This window comes from Caretta caretta, chromosome 4 (genome assembly GCF_965140235.1).
Source record: "Caretta caretta isolate rCarCar2 chromosome 4, rCarCar1.hap1, whole genome shotgun sequence".
Classification (NCBI taxonomy): domain Eukaryota; kingdom Metazoa; phylum Chordata; order Testudines; family Cheloniidae; genus Caretta; species Caretta caretta.
In genome coordinates this window covers 73329113-73344237 of record NC_134209.1, presented here as the reverse complement: position 1 = coordinate 73344237, position 15125 = coordinate 73329113, and the positions used below count along the sequence as shown (strand labels likewise).

The following is a 15125-nucleotide window of genomic DNA, read 5'->3' as shown; positions in this document are numbered from 1 at the left end:
TCCCACTTATTCCAAGGAGTTAAACATTAGGGAGTTTCAGTCAGAGACACAACAGCAGTGAAAAGTATTGAATGGGTATGGGACTCATTAGAGAAGCCAAATGAGTTACAAAAATATTATTACACTTCATGACTCACAGAGAAACTACACAAGAGGCACAGAAAATTTTGTTTTTGGAACAGACTGTCTGGACTTTACAAAAACTAGACAAGCCATTTACAACGCACACTTTGCTTCTCTACAAAAGAAAAAGGACACTAAACTATCTAAACTACTACATGCCACAAGGGGCCACAGCAATGGTTCCCTTAACCCACCCAGCAATATTGTTAATCTATCCAACTCTTAGCCCAGCAGAAGAATCTGTCCTATCTCGGGGCCTCTCCTTCTGCCCCTCCACCCCCACGAACATGATACAGTTCTGTGGTGACCTAGAATCCTATTTTCAATGTCTCCAACTCAAGGAATATTTCCAATACACCTCTGAACAACATACTAATCCACAGAGACCTTCCTACCAACACTACAAAAAGAAGGATTCTGGGGGGACTCCTCCTGAAGGTCGAAACAACAGACTGGACTTCTACATAGAGTGCTTCTGCTGATGTGCATGGGCTGAAATTGTGGAAAAGCAGCATCACTTGCCCCATAACCTCAGCCATGCAAGCAAACAGAGCCATTCACAGTCAGTTGTCCTGGTTAATGGGAGCCATCAAGATTCCAAACCACTATTAATCTCCCTTACTTTGCATAACTACAATAGGACCCTAGAGTTATATTTCATATTTCTAGTTTCAGATACAAAAGTGATACATTTATACAAATAGGATGACCACACTCAGTGGATTATAAGCTTTGTAATGGTACCTTACAAGAGACCTTTTGCATGAAGCATATTCCAGATAAATTATATTCACGCATTGCATGCAACAGGATTTTATGAAAATGTGCTAATGTCACAGGGCTGGTGCTGGCTCAACACCTCTAACCCTAGCTCAGAGAGCCCTACCCTTTGCAGCCCTATCACTATCTGGGGGAGGACCAATTCCAACCCCTAGTCCTGGTAACCCTACCCTTTCTAAACCTCACCTTAGCCTGGGGACAATGACCATCCCCAGCCCTCATCCAGGGACCTGTACAACTGGTGACATAACTCTTTGTAATCCTAGCACCACTTGGGAAGCCCAATGGGCCCTAACCAAGGGAACTCTTCCTTTTGTAACCCTAACCCTGTTCTGAGGAGCCCTTTCCCTCATAATGTTAGCCCTAGCCTAGGAAGCCCAACGGGTCCCATCCTTAACCCTCGCCTGGAAGCCTTACATATTGCGGTGCTAGCACTAACATGGCCAAGCTTAAAGAGCCTAGCACTACCCTTTGTAACACTAACCCTAGTCTGGGGAAGCTGACCAGCTCCCACCCCCATCCTAGCCCTGGGAGCTCTTCCCTTTATAAATCAAACGCTTGCCTGAAGAGCTCAACCAGACCCAGACTTCACACTCGCTGGGGGAAACCAACAGACCCTGGCCCTAACCCTAGCTTAGGGAGCTGTCCCCTTTGTAGCCCTTACCCTAGCCCATGGAGCCCAACCAGCACCAGTCCTAACCTGAGCCCACAGAGACCAACCATTCCCATCCCTACTTGTAGCCTGAGGTTCTCCTTTTTGTAATCCCCTTTTAACCCTAACCCAGGGAGCCTATCTGGACCAAGTCCTAACCTTAGCCCAAGTAGCCACACAGGCCCCAGCCTTAACCCAATCTACTGACTTTCGCATTTGTAATTCTAACTCTCACAAGGGGAACCTCAGCCTTGGTAACTCTAATGCTCGTCAGACGAGGCCATCTGGTCCCATCTCTAACTCAGGAAGCCCTCTCCTTTTCAACCCAAAACATAGCTTGGGAAGCTCAACTGGTACTAGCACTGACCATAGACTGAAGAAAACTACACTTTTTGTAATCCTAACCTGTGTAGCCATACTGGCCTCAGCCCAAACCCAACCTCAGGGAGCCCTACCCTTTTTAACAGTAGTCTGGGGAGCCCTACCAGCCCAAACTCTCTGCCAGCAAACTGAACAATGCCTAGCCCAGGGAGTCCTACCCTTTGTAACTCTAACCCTAGATCAGAGACCCCAGCCATAACCTTAGCATGGGCAACACTACCTTTTGTAACACTGACCATAGGCTGGGGAACCTTACTGACTCCAAACCCAGCCATGGTCCTGGGAATACGGACCCTGGACTTCAGAAAAGCAGACTTTGACTCCCTCAGGGAACTGATAGGCAGGATCCCCTGGGAGAATAACGTGAGGGGGGAAAGGAGTCCAGGAGAGCTGGCTGTATTTTAAAGAATCTTTATTGAGGTTACAGGGACAAACCATCCCAATGTGTAGAAAGAATAGTAAATATGGCAGGCGACCAGCTTGGCTTAACAGTGAAATCCGTGCTGATCTTAAACACAAAAAAGAAGCTTACAAGAAGTGGAAGATTAGACAAATGACCAGGGAAGAGTATAAAAATATTGCTTGGGCATGCAGGAGTGAAATCAGGAAGGCCAAATCACACCTGGAGTTGCAGCTAGCAAGAGATGTTAAGAATAACAAGAAGGGTTTCTTCAAGTATGTTAACAACAAGAAGAAAGTCAAGGAAAGTGTGGGCCCCTTACTGAATGAGGGAGGCAATCTACTGACAGAGGATGTGGAAAAAGCTAATGTACTCAATGCTTTTTTTGCCTCTGTCTTCACGAACCAGGTCAGCTCCCAGACTGCTGCACTGGGCAGCACAGCATGGGGAGGAGGTGACCAGCCCCCTGTGGAGAAAGAAGTGGTTCGGGACTATTTAGAAAAGCTGGACAAGCGCAAGTCCATGGGGCCGGATGCGCTGCATCTGAGAGTGCTAAAGGAGTTGTCGGTTGTGATTGCAGAACCATTGGACATTATCTTTGAAAACTCATGGCGATCGGGGGAAGTCCCGGACGACTGGAAAAAGGCTAATATAGTGCCCATCTTTAAAAAAGGGAAGAAGGAGGATCCGGGGAACTACAAGCCAGTCAGCCTCACCTCAGTCCCTGGAAAAATCATGGAGCAGGTCCTCAGGGAATCAATTCTGAAGCACTTAGAGGAGAAGAAAGTGATCGGGAACAGTCAGCATGTATTCACCAAGGGCAAGTCATGCCTGACTAATCTAATTGTCTTCTATGATGAGATAACTGGCTCTGTGGATGAAGGGAAAGCAGTGGTTGTGTTGTTCCTTGACTTTAGCAAAGCTTTTGACACTGTCTCCCACAGTATTCTTGCCAGCAAGTTAAAGAAGTATGGGCTGGATGAATGGACTATAAGGTGGATAGGAAGTTGGCTAGATTGCCGGGCTCAACGGGTAGTGATCAATGGCTCCATGTCTAGTTGGCAGCCGGTATCAAGTGGAGTGCCCTAAGGGTCAGTCCTCAGGCCGGTTTTGTTTAATATCTTCATAAATGATCTGGAGGATGGTGTGGATTGCACCCTCAACAAGTTTGCAGATGACACTAAACTAGGAGGAGAGGTAGATATGCTGGAGGGTAGGGATAGGATACAGAGGGACCTTGACAAATTAGAGGATTGGGCCAAAAGAAGTCTTATGAGGTTCAACAAGGACAAGTGCAGAGTCCTGCACTTAGGACGGAAGAATCCCATGCACCGCTATAGACTAGGGACCGAATGGCTCGGCAGCAGTTCGGCAGAAAAGGACCTAGGGGTTACATTGGACGAGAAGCTGGATATGAGTCAACAGTGTGCCGTTGTTGCCAAGAAGGCCACCTTGGGCTGTATAAGTAGGGGCATTGCCAGCAGATCGAGGGACGTGATCGTTCCCCTCTATTTGACATTGGTGAGGCCTCATCTGGAGTACTGTGCCCAGTTTTGGGCCCCACACTACAAGAAGGATGTGGAAAAATTGGAAAGAGTCCAGCGGAGAGCAACAAAAATGATTAGGGGGCTGGAACACGTGACTTATGAGGAGAGGCTGAGGGAACTGGGATTGTTTAGTCTGCAGAAGAGCAGAATGAGGGGGGATTTGATAGTTGCTTTCAACTACCTCAAAGGGGGCTCCAAAGAGGATGGATCTAGACTGTTCTCTGTGGTAGCAGATGACAGAACAAGGAGTAATGGTCTCAAGTTGCAGTGGGGGAGGTTTACGTTGGATATTAGGAAGAACTTTTTCATCAGGAGGGTGGTGAAACACTGGAATACGTTACCTAGGGAGGTGGTGGAATCTCCGTCCTTAGAAGTTTTGAAGGTCAGGCTTGACAAAGCCCTGGCTGGGATGATTTAGATGGGGATTGGTCCTGCTTTGAGCAGGGGTTGGACTAGATGACCTCCTGAGGTCCCTTCCAACCCTGATATTCTATGATCCTATGATTCTATGATCACTACCATTTGTAACTGTAAACCTAGCCTGGTGAGCAGTACTAACCACAGCCCGAACCCTAGCCTGGGGATCACAACTGAGTACAAATCAGTAAAGATACACTGGACCATTATGGCAATGTAATTAGCAAAAGCAGAGACAAGTGAAGAATATAGGCTACATCTATGCTTCAAGCCACTGATGATGATGATTTCCCTTCTCTTTGAAAATTTGAATGCCACCATTTCTCCCTTTTTGGAGCCGCATAAAAATAGTACCTTGGATTGTTTTTTTAAAGTAACTTTAAAAAGTAGCCTTGAAGAGGATCTTCTCAGAATATTCCCAAATTCAAGGTTTGTTATCAAAGATAAGTTGTTAAATCAACCATGCATGCTGCCTTTTCATATCTTATCTCCTGCTATCTTGTAGATGGCAATGTAAGATCTATGCACATTGTTGAATGCAATAGATTAATTTAACTGATAATGCAATGCCCTTTTACTAAATTCCTTTATCTGAACAGAGTAGTTAGATCAATCATTTTGTTAGCCGAAGATGCTGTGTTAAGAATAATGAATTATCCTAACTTTCAGAATGGGAGAGAGGTGTGGGTGTTTGAAAAGTATTTTTCAATATTCTGAACAGCAGGAGAGTTTGCTGACAATTGAAGATTTATGTAAGAAATCAATGTAATCTGTAAACAGTCTAACTTTTTACCTAAGGAAGTGACTAAATATTCATTCTCAAGTTAAAGGGGTAGAGGGTACAGTATGATTATACAGTGGCTGCATGATTCCATTGAGACAGGTGTTTAGTGCATGTTCCCTGTCACTTCTAAGTGAAGGGCTGAGCAGATTTACAAGGCTGATTCCTTTGTGGGAAGGTTTAGTCCTGCCCTGTAACCAGGAGAAAGTTATAAAAGCCTCAGCCTGGAATCCCATGTGACATAATTCCAGATTGCAAAAGTGAATTAGTTGATGCAGCTGGTTTTCAGCCTTGAGCCCAGGGTGCCCTAAGAATGCATGGGCTAGGAAAAAGTATATTTAGGGATTGAGTCAATGCTCATTAAAATCAAGTGAGATACTCTTGGTGAGGGCTTCTGCACCTTGTACCTCTTACAAATGTGATAGGCCTTTTGGAGCATTTGATCCTCTGTCTTTTTCCAGTGAGGGTCGGAGATAAGTTTTGAAGACCTGAATTCACGGGACAACTGTTGGCATTGTGGATATTTTGTGCATGGTTTCACCAAGCAAGACACATTTAGGAAAATTGGGGCCACATCCTCAGATGGTGTAAACTACCAAAGCTTTATTGCCTTCATAGGGGCTGTGCTAACCTATATGAGCTTAGACTTGGTGGGTCTTTTGGTTTGGTTTGGTTTGGTTTGTTGTTTGGTTTGTTTTGGTAGCTATTTAGGCATTTTAGGGTAACCATCATCCTATTTAGGAGCCAAGTGATTTGTTTAGTTAATTCAAGACATTTGGGTGATCACTATTGGAAAAAAAAAATGGGTATTAGTGATTTTTATCTAATGCAGCACATTTGGGTTGGTGTGTTATACAAAACACTAAAAACAGATTAAGGTCCTAATTCTCACAGCATAAGTGCCATATACTGTAAATAAATAATATATGATTAAAAGCCCTGTCTGGCCATTTTGTTGTCCCCAAAGCATTTTATTGTCTCATACACGCTGTCTCGTGAACATTACCAATCTGCGAGAACTGTTAGTTATTCAATATTTCCATGATTTCTGATACTTACTGTAAGCTCTGTGATATTGATGTCTGCAAGACAGTCCTGCCAGTTCCAGAACAACAGCCTCTTAGGGTACGTCTACACTACGAAATTAGGTCGAATTTATAGACATCGGTTTTGTAGAAAGCATTTTTATACAGTCGATTGTGTGTGTCCCCACACAAATGCTCTAAGTGCATGTAGTTGGCGGAGTGTGTCTACAGTACCGAGGCTACCGTCGACTTCTGGAGCGTTGCACTGTGGGTAGCTATCCCACAGTTCCCGCAGTCTCCACCACCCATTTGAACTCTGGGTAGAAATTCCAGTGCCTGATGGGGCTAAAACATTGTCGCAGGTGGTTCTGGGTACATATCATCAGGCCCGCCTTCCTTCCCTCCTTCCGTGAAAGCAAGGGCAGACAATCGTTTTGCGCCTTTTTTCTTGAGTTACCTGTGCAGACGCCATACCATGGCAAGCATGGAGCCCACTCAGCTAACCATCACCGTATGTCTCCTAGGTTCTGGCAAACGCGATACTGCATTGCTACACATCAGCAGTTTATTGCCTTTTGGCAGCAGACAGTGCAGTATGACTAGTAGCCGTCGTCGATGTAGTCCTGGGTGCTCTTTTAACCGACCTCGATGAGGTCAGGGGCACCTGGGCAAACTTGGGAGTGACTCAGCCAGGTCATTTCCCTTCTAAGTTTTGTCTCATGGTGATTCAGTCCTGCCGGCAGTGCACTGTCTTTTAATCAGCAGCCCGCAGAAGATGATGGCCAGGAGTCATACTGCACCGTCTTCTGCCGAGCACCCAGGAGATGACGATGGCTAGCGATCGTACTGCACAGTCTGCTGCATCTATAAAGATAGATGAAGTGGCTCAAAACAAGAAATAGACCAGATTTGTTTTGTATTCATTTTCTCCTCCCTCCCTCCATGAAATCAACGGCCTGCTAAACCCAGTTTTGAGTTCTGTCCTTGAGGTTTTGAGTTCTATCCTTGAGGGGGCCATTCTGTTTCTCGCAAAGCCACCCCCTTTGTTGATTTTAATTCCCTGTAAGCCAACCCTGTAAGCCATGTCGTCAGTCGCCCCTCCCTCCGTCAGGCAACAGCAGACAATCGTTCTGTGCCTTTTTTCTGTGCAGACGCCATAACACAGTAAGCATGGAGCCCGTTCAGATCACTTTGGCAGTTAGGAGCACATTAAACACCATGTGCATTATCCAGCAGCATATGCAGCACCAGAACCTGGCAAAGCAAAACTGGGCAAGTAGGCGACATCAGCGCGGTGACTAGAGTGATGAGGGTATGGACACAGACTTCTCTCAAAGCATGGGCCCTGGCAATGTGGGCATCATGGTGCTAATGAGGCAGGTTCATGTGGTGGAACGCTGATTCTGGGCTCGGGAAACAAGCACAGACTGGTGGGACCGCATAGTGTTGCAGGTCTGGGACGATTCCCAGTGGTTGCAAAACTTCTGCATGCGTAAGGGCACTTTCATGGAACTTTGTGACTTGCTTTCCCCTGCCCTGAGGCGCAAGAGTACCAAGATGAGAGCAGCCCTCACAGTTGAGAAGCGAGTAGCAATAGCCCTGTGGAAGCTTGCAACACCAGACAGCAAGTCAGTCGGGAATCAATTTGGAGTGGGCAAATCTACTGGGGGGGGGGCTGCTGTGATGCAAGTAGCCAAAACAATCAAAGATCTGCTGCTATCAAGGGTAGTGACTTTGGGAAATGTGCAGGTCATAGTGGATGGCTTTGCTGCAATGGGATTCCCTAACTGGGGTGGGGCCATAGACGGAACCCATATCCCTATCTTGGCACCGGAGCACCAAGCCGGTGAGTACATAAACCACAAGGGGTACTTTTCAGTAGTGCTGCAAGCACTGGTGGATCACAAGGGACGTTTCACCAACATCAACGTGGGATGGCCGGGAAAGGTACATGACGCTCACATCTTCAGGAACTCTGGTCTGTTTCAAAAGCTGCAGGAAGGGACTTTATTCCCAGACCAGAAAATAACCATTGCGGATGTTGAAATGCATCTGATGAAATGAGCTGTAGCTCACGAAAGCTTATGCTCAGATAAATTTGTTAGTCTCTAAGGTGCCACAAGTACTCCTTTTCTTTTTGCAAAATGCCTATAGTTATCCTTGGGGACCCAGCCTACCCCTTAATGCCATGGCTCATGAAGCCATACGCAGGCAGCCTGGACAGTGGTCAGGAGCTGTTCAACTACAGGCTGAGCAAGTGCCGAATGGTGGTAGAATGTGCATTTGGGCATTTAAAAGCGCATTGGCGCAGTTTACTGACTCGGTTAGACCTCAGCAAAACCAATATTCCCACTGTTATTACTGCTTGCTGTGCGCTCCACAATATCTGTGAGAGTAAGGGGGAGACATTTATGGTGGGGTGGGAGGTTGAGGCAAATCGCCTGGCTGCTGGTTTCGCACAGCCAGACACCAGGGCGGTTAGAAGAGCACAGGAGGGCGCGGTACGCATCAGAGAAGCTTTGAAAACCAGTTTCATGACTGGCCAGGCTACGGTATGAAAGTTCTGTTTGTTTCTCCTTGATGAAACCCCCCGCCCCTTGGTTCACTCTACTTCCCTGTAAGCTCACCACCCTCCCCTTGATCACTGCTTGCAGAGGCAATAAAGTCATTGTTGCTTCACATTCATGCATTCTTTATTTATTCATCACACAAATAGGGGGATAACTGCCAAGGTAGCCCGGGAGGGGTGGTGGAGGAGCGAAGCACCAGGAGGGGTGGTGGAGGAGGGAAGGACAAGGCCACACAGAACTTTAAAAGTTTAAAACTTTAAAACTTATTGAATGCCAGCCTTCTGTTGCCTGGACAATCCTCTGGGGTGGAGTGGCCGGAGGCCCCCCCACAATGTTCTTGGGTGTCTGGGTGAGGAGGCTATGGAACTTGGGGAGGAGGGCGGTTGGTTACACAGGGACTGTAGTGGTGGTCTGTGCTCCTGCTGCCTTTCCTCCAGCTCAACCATATGCTGGAGCATATTGGTTTGATCCTCCAGCAACTTCAGCATTGAATCCTGCCTCCTCTCATCATGCTGCCACCACCTTTCAGCTTCAGCCCTCTCTTCAGCCCACTACCTCTCCTCGCGGTCATTTTGTGCTTTCCTGGACTCTGACATTGTCTGCCTCCACGCATTCGTCTGTGCTCTGTCAGTGTGGGAGGACAGCATGAGCTCAGAGAACATTTCATCGCGAGTGCATTTTTTTCACTTTCTAATCTTCGCTAGCCTCTGGGAAGGAGAAGATCCTGTGATCCTTGAAACACATGCAGTTGTTGGAGAAAAAAAAAGGGACAATGGTATTTAAAAAGACACATTTTATAGAACAATGGGTATACTCTTTCACGGTAAACCTTGCTGTTAACATTACATACATAGCACGTGTGCTTTTGTTCCAAGGTCACATTTTGCCTCCCCCCAGTGCATGGCTAACCCCTCCCCGTGCCTAACAGCGGGGAACATTTCTGTTTAGCCACAGGCAAACAGCCCAGCAGGAATGGGCACTTCTGAATGTCCCCTTAAGAAAAGCACCCTATTTCAACCAGGTGATCATGAATGATATCACTCTCCTGAGGATAACACAGAGAGATAAAGAACGGATGTTGTTTGAATGCCAGCAAACATACACTGCAATGCTTTGTTCTACAATGATTCCCGAGTACATGCTGCTGGCCTGGAGTGGTAAAGTGTCCTACCATGGTGGATGGAATAAGGCTGCCCTCCCTAGAAACCTTTTGCAAAGGCTTTGGGAGTACATGCAGGAGAGCCGCGAATGCCAGGGCAAATTAATCATTAAACATGCTTGCTTTTAAACCATGTATAGTATTTTAAAAGGTACACTCACCAGAGGTCCCTTCTCTGCCTGGCGGGTCCAGGAGCTAGCCTTGGGTGGGTTCGGGGGGTACTGGCTCCAGGTCCAGGGTGAGAAACCGTTCCTGGCTGTCGGAAAAACCAGTTTCTCTGCTTGCTTGCTGTGAGCTATCTACAACCTCATCATCATCATCTTTCTCATCCCCAAAATCTGTTTCCATGTTGCCTCCATCTCCATTGAAGGAGTCAAACAACACGGCTGGGGTAGTGGTGGCTGAACCCCCTAAAATGGCATTCAGCTCATCATAGAAGCGGCCTGTTTTGGGCTCTGACCCAGAGTGGCCGTTCGCCTCTCTGGTTTTCTGGTAGGCTTGCCTCAGCTCCTTCAGTTTCAAGCGGCACTGCTTCGGATCCCTGTTATGGCCTCTGTCCCTGGGAGATTTTGACAAATGTTTTGGCATGTCAAAAACTGAAACAGAGTTCTGATAGCACAGATTCGTCTCCCCATACAGTGATCAGATCCCGTACCTCCCATTCGGTCCATGCTGGAACTCTTTTGCGATTCTGGGACTCCATCATGGTCACCTCTGCTGATGAGCTCTGCATGGTCACCTGCAGCTTTCCATGCTGGCCAAACAGGAAATTAAAATTCAAAAGTTCGCGGGCCTTCTTCTGTCTACCTGGCCAGTGCATCTGAGTTGAGAGTGCTGTCCAGAGCAGTCAAAATGGAGCACTCTGGGATAGCTCCCGGAGGCCAATACTGTCTAATTGCTTCCACAGTACTCCAAATTTGACCCGGCAAGGCCGATTTCAGTAGTAATCCCCTTGTCAGGGGTGGAGTAAGGAAATAGATTTTAAGAGCCCTTTAAGTCGAAAAAAAGGGCTTTGTCGTGTGGACGGGTGCAGGGTTAAATCGATTTAATGCTGCTAAATTCTACCTCAACTCCTAGTGTAGACCAGGGCTTAGAGAGCAGGAATGCTGTCCTTTGCCTCTGTTTGCCAGAAGCTGGGAATGAACAACAGGGGATGGATCACTTGATTACCTGTTCTGTTCATTCCCTCTGGGGCACCTGGCACTGGCCACTGTTGGAAGACAGGATACTGGGCTAGATGGACCTTTGGTCTGACCGAGTAGGGTTGTTCTTATGTTCTTTATAGACTTTTTTGTTTGTTTTCCATTAATTCCCTTTTCCCTTCTTCAAAGAACAATTATAAAAACAAATATATTGTAATCAAATCTCTGGGGGATGGGAAGTAAAGTGAGATAAAACCTCATTAGCCATGGAGTTGTGAATCTAAAAGAAAATAGCTCACCTAGTCAGGGCTTGATTAACTCTCCTGTGAGCCCCAGGGCTATTAGATTTTGTGGGGCCCCTGTATACAAGTCTTTTTCCTGGGAGGGAGTTTGGTATAGGAGGGGGCTGGGGCAGGGGATTGGGGTACAGGAGGAGGTGCGGTGTCTGGGAGGGAGTTTGGGTGCAGGAGGGGGATTCTGATCTGGGGCTGGGGGTTGGGGTGGAGGAGGGGGTACCATAGGTGGCTCCCGGTCAGCAGTGCAGCAGGGCTCAGGCAGGCTGCCTGCCATACCCCCATACTGCTCCCGGAAGTGGCCAGCTGCTAGCACATCTCTGCGGCCCCTGGGGGGAGGACGGGGACAGCATGTCTCCATGTGCTGCCCACAAGTGCCTCCCCTGTAGCTCCCATTGGCCGGGAATCGGCCGATGGGAGCTATGGGGCAGGGGCAGTGTGTGGAGCCACCTACCCCTCTCCCCCAACCAGGGGCCGCAGAGATGTGCTAGCAGACGGCCGCTTCCAGGGGCAGCGTGGGGCCATGGCATGAGCGCCCTGCTGCGCCGCGGGACTTTTAGTGGTTTGGAGTTGGTGATTTATTTTTGTGGGGCCCCCCTTGAGCCAGGGCCCTGGGCTGCAGTCACTAAAACCCCTGCCCAAATCTGGCCCTGCGCCTAATTAAAACTGAAGCAAATAAGAACTTCTAGAATAACCTCCTCCAAGAAGTCATGTGATTCATTTTTCCTCTTCCCAGGGGGTTGCCATTTTTGCATCCAAGAATTTGGCTGTGTACCTTCTCCCCCTTTAATTCTGCATCCTTCAGCCCATTGCTTGTCATCTAGTGCACAACCTCATTTTCAGCACCTCTTTTTAAACTGTTTAAGCTTTAGGCTTTCGTCAAGGTTACTCCTGAATGTTGCATGTATAGATGGGTTAACTTTATCCCTTGTCTCCATGGTCTGATTTGTCAAAGACAAATGTTACTATTGCTTATTTTGTAAAGCATATATGCTCTCCTATGTTCCAGCTGGCACTCATACAATAAGGTAGCACATCATAATAACTGTTGTTAGAAACAAATCATTTATTGTCAATTCTCCGTCCTTTCCTTTTCCTGTCTAACAGTGGACATACAGCATAAGTGTGTGTGTACATATATGTATTTATTTGCATAGATTCTAAGGCCAGAAGAGAACATTGGGATTGTCTGGTCTGACCTCCTGTATAACACAGGCTATAGAACTTCCCCAAAGTCATTCCTAGAGCTATGCCAGGAAGTTAGCTCTGTCACCTCCTGGTGATGACTCGGGAGACCAAGTGAGTTTTGGGTAATAAAAACAGAATCAAAAAGCCATTTTGGCATCCATCTCCAGGGGGAATAAAGAAACCAACACTTTGATTTTTGTAAGGTCTGGATCCTGGCAGGACAGCCAGTCATGCTGGAGAATGCTAACAACTTGGCAAGAGTAAGACATTGTGTTAGGCAAAACCATATCTTGCTATAATTAAGTTTTAGACACTAGAAAGCATGTAATTTTTTTGTTTGCAACCCTTTCATATCTCTCTCACTTGGGCTTAAAAATCACTTAATTCTGTGTTCTTTGTTGTACTGTGCAATACTGAGATAGCTCAGGTGGGGTTATACACTCCCCCTTAATACAAGACAACAAGCTGTTGTGTGTACTGGCTTTTTGGAGACAGTGAACTTGATGTTACCTCTGTCAATGTCCAGTCAGAGGATCAGGATGCTGCAGGGGATATGGTCTGGGGGAAACTCAGGACTGGGAGGGTTGTGGGGAATCACCCTGCAAGGAGTAATTGGACTGATGGAAGCCAAGGTGAGATCACTGTGTTGTGAGCATGCTTCTGGGCTCTGTCAGGGCTCTGATCCAAAGTTGCATAGCACAGAGGCACCCAGGGTTATAGGGTAGGCAATTACTGAACACTTTACTGGTCTGGGGGAATCCCCAAGGCATCACAGGCTGCATGTTTATTTCTCAGTATACCAATGTGTATTCAATTAACAAGTACAGATCTTTCCCCCCCTCCTCCCGCAAAAAATGCAGCTCAGCAAATTCAGCCTGGACTCCAAGAATCAGTCTGGGTTCTTTCCATCTTGCACATTAACACCAGTAATAAAAAGCTCTACAAGGCAAATGATACCCTTTTGTTAGACCTGTGGAGCTCTGTTGCTTTCAGTGGGTTTGGCAAAGGTGTGATTAAACCAAGTGCAAAATTCTCTTAATGTAGGAGATGGAATGGAATTTGCAGCTCATTCAGTCTTAGCTGTGTTGATTTTGCAAGGGTAGCAGGCAGTATAAAACTTTACACTGAATTGAGCATATATGGCTCTCAATACACAGCAGCAAGGGCATCTGGTGCCACTGATAGTCACTTTCTATTCTCTGTGTGTATATAAAGTCTGCTGCAGTTTCCACGGTAAACATCTGATGAAGTGAGCTGTAGCTCACGAAAGCTCATGCTCAAATAAATTGGTTAGTCTCTAAGGTGCCACAAGTACTCCTTTTCTTTTTGCGAATACAGACTAACACGGCTGTTCCTCTGAAAACTTTCTAGAGTGGAACTGCATTTTAATGTTTTTGTTCTTGTATCCATAAATCATCATCTTAAATTATATTAGAATATTACATAATTCACATGTCCTTATTTAGGATCTCTGCTGACTAGATGTTGGAGTGACTGGCCAGGTCTTTCTCTTTGGTCTCAATTTTTATCGTTGTAGGCTACAGGGCTTTTGCTTTGAGATTCCAGAAGGTTGATTAGTCCAGGCTGTTTATCCATTGGACTCAGACCTGTGAGTTCTGAAGATAAATTCACTATACACATAAATACGATGAATCTTATTGACAAGCTTCAGGAGCTGGATAGGGCCCCAAGATACTACCCCAGGATACTTCAACTCTTATATTTGTTGCAGGGTTTCTACTAGTGTCTAATCCCTATAGTGCCTAGCACACTCTTGGTACTTTAAAAATAGTTATTACTGGCTGTAGCTCCACAAATTCTCCAATCCAGCAATGAGACCCCAAGCCTGGTGGTTTGGTTTGTTTCAGTTGGGCTATCTGCAGGCTCGTGGATCTCATTGCAGGGCTGAGTTGCACATCCCTCAATTAGGAAGGGCTGAGGCCAGAAGGATGTGCATCTTCTTCTAAAGGGCTATCTCTTCTCTTCAGTGATTGTCAGTAACCCCCCCCCCAAACCTTTACAAACATTGTACTGAATTCACAGTGAGAGGTTTTGGTACAAATGTATTCGGCTTATTTTTAAAATGCCTTGCCTTGCCATACAAGAAAATAAATCCGAGCTAATAAAAGGAGAAGCATTTTGCCATATCCCACCTAATGAGCTGATCCAGCTTACCTCTTCTTCCATTCCCAGCAGCTTGTTCCCACTTTTCACAGACCCAGGCAGCAGACCAGCTCCATGAGGTTTACTTGGTGATTTAGTGTGATTGGAAAAATGTAAAACAAGTTGCGCTCCCCAATTGCTGTCTGTACGATAATACCCGTCTCCCAGCCTTTGTCGTAAGTGTTTCTATCATTTTATCTTGAGAGAGAAAAGAAAGAGGTGCTAAGTTTTAGGACACAGAATAGAAGGTGAGATGCAGTCACACAAAGAATGTGAGCAAATTCTTTTGTGCATCCTGGTTTATTTTCATACTGCCTTTTGGATGCTGCCAAACTGCCAATGCAGAATTGCTCTCTACAGTATATTCTTGAATACTCTCTCCATTTTAATGTTAAATGACTCAAGTGATGGAGTTTTCTTTGCTCCCGGGGAGGCTTAACAGACTTAATCATAAGAAATTTCCACCCCTTGCCCCCTCAACATTCAGCCTAAAACTTCCTTTGC

At 46.3% G+C, this 15125-nt stretch overlaps 1 long non-coding RNA gene across 1 annotated transcript; it reads right to left on the bottom strand.

Annotated features, from left to right (window-relative positions):
* Positions 1-8873: 8873 nt before the first annotated feature.
* LOC125635619 (uncharacterized) lies at positions 8874-14943 on the bottom strand. The gene is made up of 3 exons (XR_007356320.2): positions 14634-14943; positions 9997-10091; positions 8874-9408 (listed from the first exon to the last, which is right to left on the bottom strand). It is a non-coding gene; the product is annotated as an uncharacterized LOC125635619 (long non-coding RNA).
* Between the last annotated feature and the right edge of the window lie 182 nt (positions 14944-15125).